This window comes from Chiloscyllium plagiosum, chromosome 43 (genome assembly GCF_004010195.1).
Source record: "Chiloscyllium plagiosum isolate BGI_BamShark_2017 chromosome 43, ASM401019v2, whole genome shotgun sequence".
NCBI classification, from domain to species: Eukaryota; Metazoa; Chordata; class Chondrichthyes; order Orectolobiformes; family Hemiscylliidae; genus Chiloscyllium; species Chiloscyllium plagiosum.
Genome location: NC_057752.1, coordinates 6,861,189 through 6,874,355, shown reverse-complemented (window position 1 = coordinate 6,874,355; position 13,167 = coordinate 6,861,189). Strand labels below are relative to the sequence as shown.

The 13,167-nt window shown below is 42.2% G+C and overlaps 1 long non-coding RNA gene across 1 annotated transcript; it reads left to right on the top strand.

The window, feature by feature from the left end:
* The first annotated feature begins 955 nt into the window (after nt 1–955).
* Nucleotides 956–5,735, top strand: LOC122543334. Its single transcript, XR_006310001.1, has 3 exons — nt 956–1,319; nt 1,618–1,748; nt 4,137–5,735. It is a non-coding gene; the product is annotated as an uncharacterized LOC122543334 (long non-coding RNA).
* Nucleotides 5,736–13,167: the final 7,432 nt, after the last annotated feature.

The following is a 13,167-nucleotide window of genomic DNA, read 5'->3' as shown; positions in this document are numbered from 1 at the left end:
AGGCATTTGGATGGGTATATGAATAGGAAGGGTTTGGAGGGATATGGGCCGGGTGCTGGCAGGTGGGACTAGATTGGGTTGGGATATCTGGTTGGCATGGACAGGTTGGACTGAAGGGTCTGCTTCCATGCTGTACATCTCTCTGACTCTATGAGTGCCTCAAGACTTGCCACCAGGAAAAAGAAGAAGTCAGGAGAAAATAGGGCAAGGAGCATACAACCACACCCCACCCACCCCTTCCCATGACCCCCTTCTGCCTCAAGTGTAACAAAGTCTGCAGAAGCCACATCGGTCTGTACATCCACGTACCGACTCACCCTGAGAGTGGAAGAAAGTCATCCTCATCTGCAAGGGATTATCAATTTACCAAAAAAATCTATAATTTGGAAATTTCATGTAGATATGTCTGAAATCAGAAAATGCTTGAAATATTCGACAGGTTAGGCAGCATCTGTTGAGAGAAAGAGTTAATGTTTCAGGTCTGTAATCTTCCATTTAGATCTTGTTTATCTAGGTACATATTGTATTATATTTCCTCTTCATTCAATGAAAATTCAAGGCTAAACATGAAAGATCTTAAATTACCATCTTGTTTTTGTTTTGAAATAATTCTCATCTTGTCCACATTTTGGGGAATAGTGTAAATCACTGAATCCTCACTTTCCAATACTACACGCACTTATATCTGAATACAATTAATTTTGCGTTTTCGAAGCAAACTACTCCAGATGCTGAAATCTGGATTGTAAACAAGAAATGCTGGAGATCACAGCGGGTTATGCAGCATCCGTGGAGAGAGAGCAAGCTAACGTTTTGAGTCGAGATTACTCTTCATTACAGCTCTGATGAAGAGTCATTTAAACTCAAAGCGTTAGCTTACTCTCTCTCCATTGGCTGCCTGACTAATTTTGCGTTTTATTTGGCAATTGGCCTGTAATTTTGGCAAAGAATGTAGTGTTCACTTTAATGTTTCCGTTAATATGAATGGACGTTGCAGTGAAATTTTTTGCAAAAAAAAATTTGTCTGTTTTTGTAAGTCAGACAAGATCTAATTTGATTTTCTTCAGGCTTCCAATCGCTAGCGTTAGTGTCAATGTCGATCAGTGTATCAGCGATCTGCTCGTTACCCTTGCTCTCGGTATGAATTGATTCGGTGGAGTTTGGCTACTCGCCCTGGTAGTGTTATGAATTTTTTTTGTCGTTCTGCTCGCTTCCCTGTTGCTCGGAAGTTATGGCGGAAGTTGTTCGCTGACTGGAATTCAATTGCTCGAAGCCGAGCGGAGGTAATGCTGCTGTATCTGTAAACGCTAATTTTTGAGGTAAAAACCGGCTTTTATTCAGTTCTGAAGCGAGTGTTTAAACACGAAATCAAACGGTACATAAAATGTCGGTCCGCGTCGCGCTGTCAAGCGAACGAACCCGCGGCCTAACATTTATTCACTATTATCTTCTGAGGGAGGAGGGTGGGAGTGTTTGTTTTGCAAATCTACCTGCTTCGGGAACAAATTCAGCAAACTTTGTTTGCTTTGTTTTCTGCGTTTTTACTGTAAAAATATAAAACGAGAAATGCAATGTTAAAGCTGCCCGCTTTTCGAGACGTTTGTCTCCTTTTCTCAGTCAACCGCACCTGCTACCGGAAGTCTTGCCTCTCCTTCGTGATCATTGGTGCCTCTGGGGAATTTGCGCTCACTGATTGGACGGCCACGCTATCGATCATCCAAGGGGCGGGACGGTTGGCGCAGTTAAGTGTGAGTTTGCAATAGGTTCTTAATCAAGGGAATGTGAATCTAATTTGGTAGAAAGTGAGGATTTGGCTCTCGTGGGATTAAAGATGTTATATTGCAGTCAGGGAATCCCTCTGAGGAGACTACTGATGTCCTATATTATGGTTCTGAGTCCTAGAGCTATTGAGTGTTGCAGGTGTGCTGTTAGTCATGAAGATTCTCTCTTGTCTCCTCTTCTCCCCAACCCCCAATCACTCGAGAAGTTAAACTCAGCGACAGTGTGATCTCTGTTTATTCTGTTCAAAGTGCACCTAAATCCATCTGGTGAAGCTATTTGTGGCGTTTGATGCTTCACGCACGTATTTTAGTCCTCCGTATTCAAAATGTCTGGAATGAGGCCTTTTGTGTGACACCACATTCCTCGCCTGTTGGAATTCAATTTTAAAATCCATTGTCGAACGGAGTGGGAAATGTAATACGTAAATGTAACATGAGCGATTATACACCCACATCCTAAATAGTGATAATATTATCTGCAGAATGCGAACAAAAGTATGGGATTATAGGTCTGTGTACTGGTCATACCAGTGCAAAAAATAAATCCCCAAATATCCAGGGTAATTGTGAATACATTGTGTGAAGATGTCTCTTGCATACTGCAACTGCATTATATGCCCAGCATTTGTATGCAGTTAGAGTAGTGGGAAGCAATGACAATGCAGTCCTCTAATTTTTATGTAGAAGTAATAAGATAATGAATAAATATAATTATAATGAACCTTATTTTCCTGAAATATGGTTATGCTTGCCTGATGACTAAACAGTTTTTTATTATTTTGATAATTGAACATTAGTTAAATACTATTATTGTAGCATGCAATAGTAGAAGTTGTAAGAATGAGCTTTTAAGCATATTCTGTCGATTGTGACTGATTATCAAGTACTGACTGAGGCAGGGCTGTTCGCAAATTATTTGTCTTCAAACCCTCAAAGTTTTATGCGATTAAATAGTTGAGTTAAAAGTATGAGAGTTCAAGTATAGGTTTATTAAAAATGGTCCACCTATCTCCATCATAAACTCTTGCCGAGGTACGAAGACTTCCAGACTCTGCCAGGGCCACTATGTAATTCACTATTGACTGTGGAAACAAATAAGAGTTGTTTTTCCTTCTGACTGTTAAATAACTTTCACTTGTCCAAACCCCAGAGCATGAATATTTGAACAAAGTAAGGTTGCTGGTGTACGGAAAAAAAAACCTCTTAGGTTCAAAATAAATGCATATTATTTTAACTATTGGAAAGTATTGACATGGTGCTAGATATAATATTCTTTATAGTTGTTTTCAGAAATTTGAAAAAAAGTGCAAAGCTTCAGTAAGCTACCTGTGTAGACACAATGACCTGAGACTGAGCAATTTGACATGACCTTGTATAATGCTGCAGTGAGCATTTGTTAACTGTTTCAAGAATCATACAGAATGGCTACTTTAGCAGTGTTGGGTTATGTCCCTAAACTTTCTTTTGCATTGATGTGTTGTAAAGTCTCCCTTTAAGCGTTGGCAAATTTCACTGTCATTTTTGGAAACATGGGTGTAAAATGTTTTTGTCTTTTTCCTGAAGTATTTTGCTTCTTTACCAAGTAAATTGGTTGCTTTCTGATATCTGTATGTTGTGCATGTGATATAAAATGGCTGAGGATATGAGATATAGCAAACACTATCAGCCTTGACAACATCCTGGCTGTAGTACTGAAGACTTGTGATTCAGAACTGGCTACATCAGTAGTCAAGCTGTTCCAATACAACTGCAGAACAGATAGCTACCCAACAATATGGAAAATTGCCCAGGTATGTCCTGTCTGCAAAAAGCAGAACAAATGCAATTTGGCCAGTTTACAACTCATTGGATGACTCTTGATCGTCACTAAAGTTATGGAAGGTGTTGTCATCAGTGCTATCTACTGTACTTAGAGAGCAATGACCTCACGTGGCATTAACGAGCCTTGGCACCATTGAAGTCAATGGGAATTAGTAGGAGGTGGTTGAAAACTCTACTGATTGGAAGATGGTAGTTTGAAGCTGATCATCTATGTTCCAGGACATTGTTACAGAAGTTTTTCAGGGTCGTGTCCTAAGCCTAACCATCCTCATCTGCTGCACCCATAGACCTTCCTCCATGATGAGCTAAGAGGTGGGGATTTTGCTGATGCTTGCATAATGTTTAGTGTTATTCATAACTTGTCAAATACCAAAGCTGTCCATGGCTGCACTCATCAAAACCTGAATAACATTTGGCTTTGATCTGAGACATGATGAGCAACATTCACACCATACAAATGCTAGGGAATGACTTTTTCAACAGAAGAGAATGTAACCTTTTCTCCTTTTAACTTCAATAGTATTATCATTGCAGAAGCCCCCACTACTAAGATCCTGAGGGGTGACCATTGACCAGAAACTTAACTGGCCTAGCTCGATAAATATTGTGACTGCAAGAGCAGGTTAGAAGAAAAATCCAGCACAAAGTGGCCAGCTTGATTGTCGCCCTTAAACGTTCACTTCCTCCAACACTGACCCACCGTGTACAGCATCTACACAATGTACTCCAGCAACTATAGACTTCTTTGTCAGCATTTTGTAAATCTGAAACTTCGAACATCTAGAAGAACAAAGGCGGCAGCTACATGGGAACACCGTTTGTAAAGCCCTCTCCAATTCAGGGGGAGATGTTGACCTAATCGTAATATCACTGGATTAGTAGTCTTAAAAACTTAAACTAATGTTCTGGGGACATGGCTTCAAATCCTACTATGGCAACTAGCTGAATTTAAATTGAAAATTCTCTGTAATAGTGGCCATTTGTTGTCTATCTGTTTTGAGGGAAGGAATTCTGCCTTCCTTATCTGGTCTGGTTACATGTAACCCTTAGGCTCGCTAACCATTGAAGAGTAATTCAGGATGGGAAACAAATTCTGACCTTGTCAGCGATAGTCGTATCCTATCAAAGAATTTTCAAAGTCTCTCACCATCTTAACTTGAAACTATATCACCATTTCTTCACTGCTGTGTCAGAATCCTGGAACTCCTTCCCTAACATCACTGTGACATGGCAGTCCATCTGGTAGAGGTAATGAAGTTTGAAGAAGGCACCTTCTTTGACACCAACTTCTCAAGAGCAGTTATGGATGTTCTTGACTGTGATGCTCATTTTCTGAGAAGAAAATTTGGAAAAAAAAGTAGTGCTTCCTCAAATGTTAGGGTTGAGTGTATTTGTTCAAATTTGACAGCAGTGAAGGGAAGGATTATTCCAGGTGTGGTTAAGGTTGGTTTCTGCTTAATTTAGTTCAAGGACTGACAAGTTTACATTTGTGCCGAGACCAGTACCAAGAGCTAGTTGACTGCAATGTGTGTAGAAGCAACAATTTGACCATATGCTGCATTGATAGCCCTATTGCCAAGGGGATCGCATACTGTTTTAATGACTTAAATCCAGGGTTACTGAAGGATTATGTGAAAATTACATATGCTAATTGAACACTGCTTATGTATCTGTATTGGATTGGTACTGTGAGGTGTACATGTTGTATTTGAACTCCAATGTGCTGCTAACAAATTTATTTTCTATTGGTTTCTGTTGCTCTGGTTATTCTGATGTACATTTTTAATCTGTAAATTGAAGCCACATGTATTTGTTGTGTGTTGGGGAGGCTAATTTCACCTAGACACACACACATTTTAAAAGTATATATTTTATCATTATTTAGGTATTCCCTGAATCATCTATGACCACATGTTGATAAGTTTTGTAATGCAGTAGCTCCCATCACTGCAGCATCTCCTTTTGGTGATGAGGAATAATTATTATGTGGTAAATTTACATGGGCAATTTTCACAACAAATATGGCTGTAGGCATTTACTGTCCACATACAAATTTAATATATACTGTATTTGTTTCTGTAAACAGAAAGGAGAACTCAGTAATCATGATTAAAATTTACTGCATTAATGTAAGCAGTGTTTTTAACGTATTAATTGCCTCATCTTATCATCTTCTGTAGAATGTGAGAATACTTTCTTTAAAAGTCATTGACCTGAAATGTTGTTAAGTGCTTTCAACAACATAATTTATTTTCAGACTTTACAACATCTGAAATATTTGCTTTTTGTTCTGTTTAATTCACTTTCACTTCTACAAATGTTTGTTGGTTGAAGTCATACCTGCCACATAGGAACATGGTTGTGGTTGTTGGTCAGTCATCTTGGAGAGTCATACAGCATGGAAACAGACCCTTTAGTCCATGCTGAACATAATCCCAAACTAAACTTGTCCCACCGGCCTGATCCTGGCCCATATCCCTCCAAACCTTTCCTGTTCATGTATCCATCCAAATGTCTTTTAAACATTGTAATTGGACCCACATCCACCGCTTCCTCAAGAAGTTCATTCCGCACGCGAACCACCCTCTGTGTAAAACATTTCCTTTTGTGTCTTTTTTTTTAAAATCTCTCTCCTCTCATCTTTAAAAAATGCCCCCCAGCCTTGAAATTTCCCATCCTAGGGAAAAGACAACTACCATTAACTCTATCTATCCCTCCTCATTATTTAATAAACTTCTATCAGGTCATCTCTCAACCTCTTGCGCTCCAGTGGGGGGGAAAAAAGTCACGGCCGATCCAGCCTTTCTTTATAACTCAAACCTTCCATACCCAGCAACATTCTGGTAAATCTCTTGTGAACCCTCTTGAGATTAATAATGTACTTCCTATAACTGGGCAACCAGAACTGGGCATAGTATTTCCAGAAGAGGCCTCACCAATGTCTTGTACAACCTCCAACATAACGTCCCAACTTCTATACTCAAAGGACTGAGCAATAAAGGCAAGCATGCCAAACGCTGCCTTAACCACCCTGTCTATATGTGATGCAAACTTTAAAGAATTATGTACCTGCGCCCCTAGGTCCCTCTGTTCTACACCACCACCCAAGGCCCTACCATTAATTGTGTAAGCCCTACCCTGTTTGTTGTACCAAAATGCAGTACCTTGCATTTATCCAGATTGAGCTTCATCTGCCATTTTTCAGCTATTGACCCATTTGATTGGGATGTCAACTTCAGGACATTTCTATAGGATGGTGTCCTAGGTCAACTGTCGTAAGCTGGTCTTCTGCTTCCCTCCCTTCTTAAACAGGGGTCTTACATTAGCCATTTTTCCATTCTCTGGGACCTTTCCTGACTTCAGTGATTCCTGATGGATTGTAGAGGCATTGGTGACAGTCTCGTCGGCTATTTCCTTTTGAACTCTCTCACTAATCTTCACCACATTCAATGCTTTTGTTTTGCTCTTATATTTTTCTTGACTTCCCTTGCCAAGCATGGTTGCCTTATCCTCCCCTTAATGTTTCTTCTTTGATGAATTTCTGCTCTGCCTCCTGAATTACCCCCAGAAACTCCTGCCATTGCTGCTCCACCGTCTTCCCTGTTGGGCTCCCCTTCCAATCTCCTCTGGCCAGCTCCTCCCTCTTGCCTCTGTAATTACTGTACCTGTACTCAATTGTAATAGTGTTCCATCTGATTTCAGCTTCTCCCCCTCAAATTGCAGGGTGAATTCATCATATTTATGATCATGGCCCCATAGGGGTTCCTTCAACTTAAGCTCCCTAATCAAGTCTACCTCATTTCACATCACTAAATCCAGAATTGCCTGTTCCTTCGTGGGCTGTACCACAAACTGCTCCAAAAGACTATCTCGTAGACATTCCACAAATTCTGTTTCATGAGATCTGCTATCAACTGGATATTCCCAGTCCACCTGGAGGTTGAAGTCCCCTATGAGTATTGTAATAGTATCTTTCATATAGGCCTTTTCTATCCCCTGGTTTATTTTCTTCCCCACATCCTGATTACTGCTCGGAGGCCTGCACACAACTCCCATCAGGGTCTTTGTTTTCCTTTGCGGTTCCTCAACTCCACCCACGCCGATTCTACGCCTTCCAACTTGACATCACTTCTGGCTATCAATTTAATTTTGTTTCTTTCTAACAATGCAATCCCACTCCCTCTACCCATCTCCTAGTCCTTTTGATAGGATGTGTAGCCTTGGATATTTTAATTCCCAGCCCTGATCCCCAAGCAGCCATGTCTCTGTAATATCCACAACATTGTACCTGCTAATTTCAGTCTGTGCAACAAAGTTCATTTCATTTACCCTGTTTTGTACACTGCGTGCATTTAAGTACAACATCTCAGTCCTGTGTTGACTGCCCACCTTCTCATAGTTGTCCCCTGACCTTCTGTGCCTGAAGTTAGATTCCTGATCCTTTCCATACTCTATCCTATTACTTGTTCTGGAAACTTTAAAAACCTCTGTACTGCCCCCTTTAACATTTTCCATGCAACAGAACCCCCTACTGCACTATTTAGTTTTGCACCCTACCTACAGCCCTAGTTATGAAATTTTCCAGGACTCTGGCCCCAGCATGATTCAGGTGAAGCCCTTTCCGTTAGAACAGATTCTTCCTTTCCCTGGTACTGGTGCCAATGTCCCATGCATGTGAACTGTTTCTCCCACACTAATCTTTCAGCCATGCGCTTACCTCTTCAATCTTGTTGACCCTGTGCCAATTTTCTCGTGACTCTGGTAGTAATCTAGAGATTATTACCTTTTTCAGTTCTGATTTTTAATTTAGCTGCTCATATTCCGTCAGCAGAACCTCTTTCCTCTCTCTACCTACAGAAACCACGACAACTGGATCTTTCTTCTCCTGCTCCAGGTGAGACATCCTGAACCCAGGGAACACAGCCTTTGGGATTCTTGATCCTGGCCAAATAGAACAGTGTCTCTTCCCCTGAGTATCGTCTCCCTGATCACAAGTACATGTCTCTTCACTTCGCCTCAACCAACCTATTGGCTCCCTGCACTGTGGTGCGATGGTTAATTTGCTCATCTTCCCACAGCCTCCAATCTCATCCGCACAGGGAGCAAGAATCTCAAACCTGTTAGTCAAGCTCCTTCAGCACTACTTCCTGGATATCTCTACCTCCCTCACTGGTAGTCACACCCTCCTGTCTCTGACTGAATTTGAGGTAGTTTATTCTAAGTGATGTGATTGCCTCCTGAAACAAACAATGTTCATATAAATCTTTTGCCCCCTGCCTAATGTGTCGCAGTGTTTGAAGCTCAGACTCCAGCTCATCAAGTCTGGGCCAACATTTGCTACAGGTGTGGTCACTCTGAACCACAGTGGGGTCCACCAGCTCCCACATCATGCAGGAATCATCATTCTGGCCCAGCATCTCTCTTTTAATGACTTAGTTCTTAATTTGATTTTTAAAAACGAAGTCTTCACTGCAGCAAATTTAAAAAGTGTGCAAGGAGCAGCACCGAGCATTATACATGGCCTTTTTTTAATACCTCACAAAAGCCTTTGACTTTGCCAACAGCAAAGGTTTGGCTGCCTTGGAAATTTGACATCACCAGTCTACTTTGTGATGACATGCAAGCAGTGATCTTCAACTGAAGACTGAGTCAAACAAGGTTCTGTCATATACCAATCCTATTTTCAATTTCCTCGCTGCAATACTGCACTTTTAAACTCTATGTCTGTGTCCAGTTTGCTGGAGGGAATCGACAGAACAGATGGGACAATCTAAAAATGAGTTACTCTGACAGAGGTTATCGAACTTCAGTGTGCAGATGATGCTTGAATGCATGCTAAGCACCGGCTCATTTTCTCATAAGGTTTGGAGAAGCAGTTGACAATGGGACTTCCACTAAACTCTTGGTGAACTAAGGTGGTCTTCCAATCACCTTCCACAGTGTGACACAACCCTCCAATCAATTCAGAGCTCTATTTGAGACCCAGGAAAATGTGGGCCATTGCCCATATCCTAGGGGCCGCCTCTTGATGAAGGCAGACAGATAACAAACCACCTCATTGCCTCCAGTGCCTCAGGCTGACTGAAGAAAGGTGGGACATGCAGTTATATGTCTGACAAAATCCCCAAGACAACTGTTTTACTTGCAACTCTGCCCCAGCAGGAAAGAGGAAGTGTTTTCATGATGACCTTAAAACAACCCTGAAGAGGTCAAACATTGCTACTGGTGCACGGGAGTCTGTGATGTTTGACCAACCAAAATAGAGAAGGTACATTTGGGAAGGCACCAAACACATCAAGAGACTTTGGAAACGTGTAGATATGAGGAATCTGAGCGCACACGAATAGCCGAATGTGTCCATAACTCTTCAAGCACCAGCTTCCCTTCAAACGGCAGAGTCAGCGGATTGCACGTTGGTCTGAGTAACCATCTCTGAATCCTGCAAATAGGAGTACAGGCAAGTCATTCTTGATACCTAAGGATTGCCTGAGAAGGGAAAAAATTACAGTCCTGTCTCTGTCCTTTCAAGCTTCAACCGTAAAGACCATTTGACCTGAAATGTTAACCCTGCATGAAATAACTCCACAGAGGCCAGTTTCCCCTCACCAAATCACCCTTTACTGATGTGGGGAACCCTTGACTCTGATCCAGCTCCCTCAGGAACTCTTATCAGGTCCACCTGGCTGACCTCATTATAATCACCAGATTCCTCTTCCTCCGAGTCCGAGGATATAGGCTGGTTCTGTTTTATTTTGTTAAGTGTGGCTCCTCCTGGGCTGTTTTAACACCGGGTCGGGTTCCTCTAACTCCGCTTCTGATACAGGCGATGTGTAATGCACAGTAGCTCATCTCTTGCACCTGGAGCATTCTTCTCTTCAGGCAGCAAAGGCATCAAGATGGCAATATCCGCTGTGTCCATCTCTGATTCAGAGGTATCTTCAACGCTTGACGGATGGGTTCTGCAGCAGTTGGAAAGGCAGTCGAGGAGCTAGGCGTGTTATGTCCCCACACTTTTCCACGTGCTTGTTCAGGAGTGTCGCACCTACCCAAACATTATATGTTGCTGGACCTGACCTTGCGTCGGCCAAATGTTCCTCCTGTATCTAGGTGTATGTACGCTCTGCATTAGCCAAACTCCTGGATGTATATGTTATTGGGTGTTCCTCCCCATTGGGCCACCAATGAGCTAATACTACACCAATGCCTTACAAGGAGGCATTGCATGTTAATACTAAATCTCACTCGGGATCATAGTATGTCCGTACCTTTTGAGGATGATAGCCTTCAGAGAAGTGAAGAAACAGCTATCGTTTGGCTACGTGACCATTTCCAAGGCTGACCCTTTTTTTTTAAGGAGTTAATGCAAAGGTGTCCGGATGGAAGCCAGGCTATCCATGAACTTTCTCTTACAGTTCGCCAATCCAAGAAACGGTCTCTTCTCCACTACAACCTTTGGAGCCAGGGCACGTTTGGAAGATGAAGTGAGGGCAATCAATGTGTATAATCTGGTCTTGTCAACTCTGTAGCCCAAGTACGTCACTTGGGTGGCCTGTAACACCCATTTTACAGGTAGTATTCCAAATGGCAGTCTCATATCAGTACAAACCCTTATGGTACCCTTAATTGTAGCATACTTAGATGAACCCTCATCTAACCACAACTGCAAGTACGCATGGCTCATGTCCAGCTTTGTAAAGGACAGCCCCCTGTCAGCTCTACTTTTAAATCCTCTATGCAAAGGATTGGGTATTTATCCAGCAGCAAAAAGCTGTTTACTGTTTGTTTAAAATCCCCACAAAGGTGAACCAACCCGTCTGACTTCACCATCAGTACAACCGGTGCTGCCTGTTATGCAGACTGGACTGGTCTGGTGATTCCTTCACTTTCCAGCCTCCTGATATCTACTTCTATTTTTGCCCATCTGGCAAATGGTACTGGAAGGGCGTTGACCTGAATTGCTTCCAGGTCAACCTACAAGGTGACCTTGGTTGCTTTAATAGTTCCTAGACCTTCCTGAAACAAATTCTGAGTTGTTCAATTTAGGCTTCATTCTGGCAGCCACTATCTAATCAAAAACTATTGAGCCAGTTGAGGGGAGTCTTTCTCAACCAATTTCACCCCATTAAACTTCGACCCAACCCTTTTAGCAGAATCGGAGGTAACTGAACCCGCTGATTTTCATAAGAGACTGGAACTGAAGTTGTACCCTTTTATCTGTGAAGGTTCCCCGATGTAGGTTCAGTCCAGCTGTGGTCTTGCGTAAAGAAAAGGGTTGGAGTTACAGAGTGAATTTTGTTCAAGACTGGTTCTGCAATCACTGGAATGGCCTCACCAGTATCAACCTCAATTAGAACTGGGTGACCATTTAACCAGCTGTTTATTTTGATTTGCTCTGATTTGGATGTTGCGAAGCAATTTCACTGTTCTAAACCAGATGTAGGTGGGCTTTCCAGGGTGTACACTTTCCTGGATACTGGCCTATGAGTTCTCTTACTCAATTTAGGTCTGGTGGGCCTCCTTTGCTGTCTTGAGTCTGCATACCGCAGCAACTACAATGACTTGCTGGCCTAGACCCTGAAGAAAATGTTAACTGTTTTGGCCAAGGCGTAGCTTTGATTTGGGGTTTTGCTGAGGGTTGGCCTAGAGTCCCTCTGTTCAGGATATGTGAGGCTATGGAATTGCCTCCACTCCAGTGGTATTCCCCAAGCTCAGTTGGACTGGCGAGGGTGTCCACTTTCTATCAGGATATCATTGCAGCTGATCTACTCCACTTGCTGCATTTTCTATTGATAAAGTCAGTTGCAGTGCCTGTTTGAAGTCCAGTTGGGCTTCAGTTAGTACGTGCTTTTTGCATGGCTGCATCATTAATCCCACATACCACATGGTCTCTAAGCTTCTTTGTCAGGGTTAAACCAGAGTCACAAACCTCTGCCAGTCATCTTAACCTAGTCAAAAGTACCGACGTAGATTCCTCTGTTCTCTAAGTGCCAAGTAAAGTTGATCTCTGAATTAGAGGAAGCTTGGGGTCACAATACTCCTTAACTAAATCCATCAACTCTTCACAGGTTTTAACATCTGGTATCTCAGGAAACATTAGACACCTAATAACCGAAAACGCTAGGGGGCCACAAACTGTCAGGAGAATTGCTTGTTGGTTTTCATCTACCCAAATGTCTTTTGCCCTAGAAAAATTAATGCATTATTTCTACATACTGGGCCCAGTCTTCAGCAGGATTGAACAAGTCAAGCTTCCCAAATAACAGCATAATATCAGAAATGCTTACCCCAACTCAAAAATGACTGTTGCGAGTACATTTCTTCAGGAAGTACTTTTTTCTCACGTTGCCACTGAAATAACTCCACAGAGGCCAGTATCCCTTCACTAAGCCACCCTTTATTTACCCGTGGAGAATCATTGCCACTGATCCAGCTCCCTCAGAGTCTGCTCTGAGTGAACAGAACCTCTGACACTCCTGTTTATTTATTTTCTAACCAACCTGTTCAGAAATGTTAGTACACATCTCTAAAGCAAGTAGGCCTTGAACCCAGGTCTACTGGCTCAGAG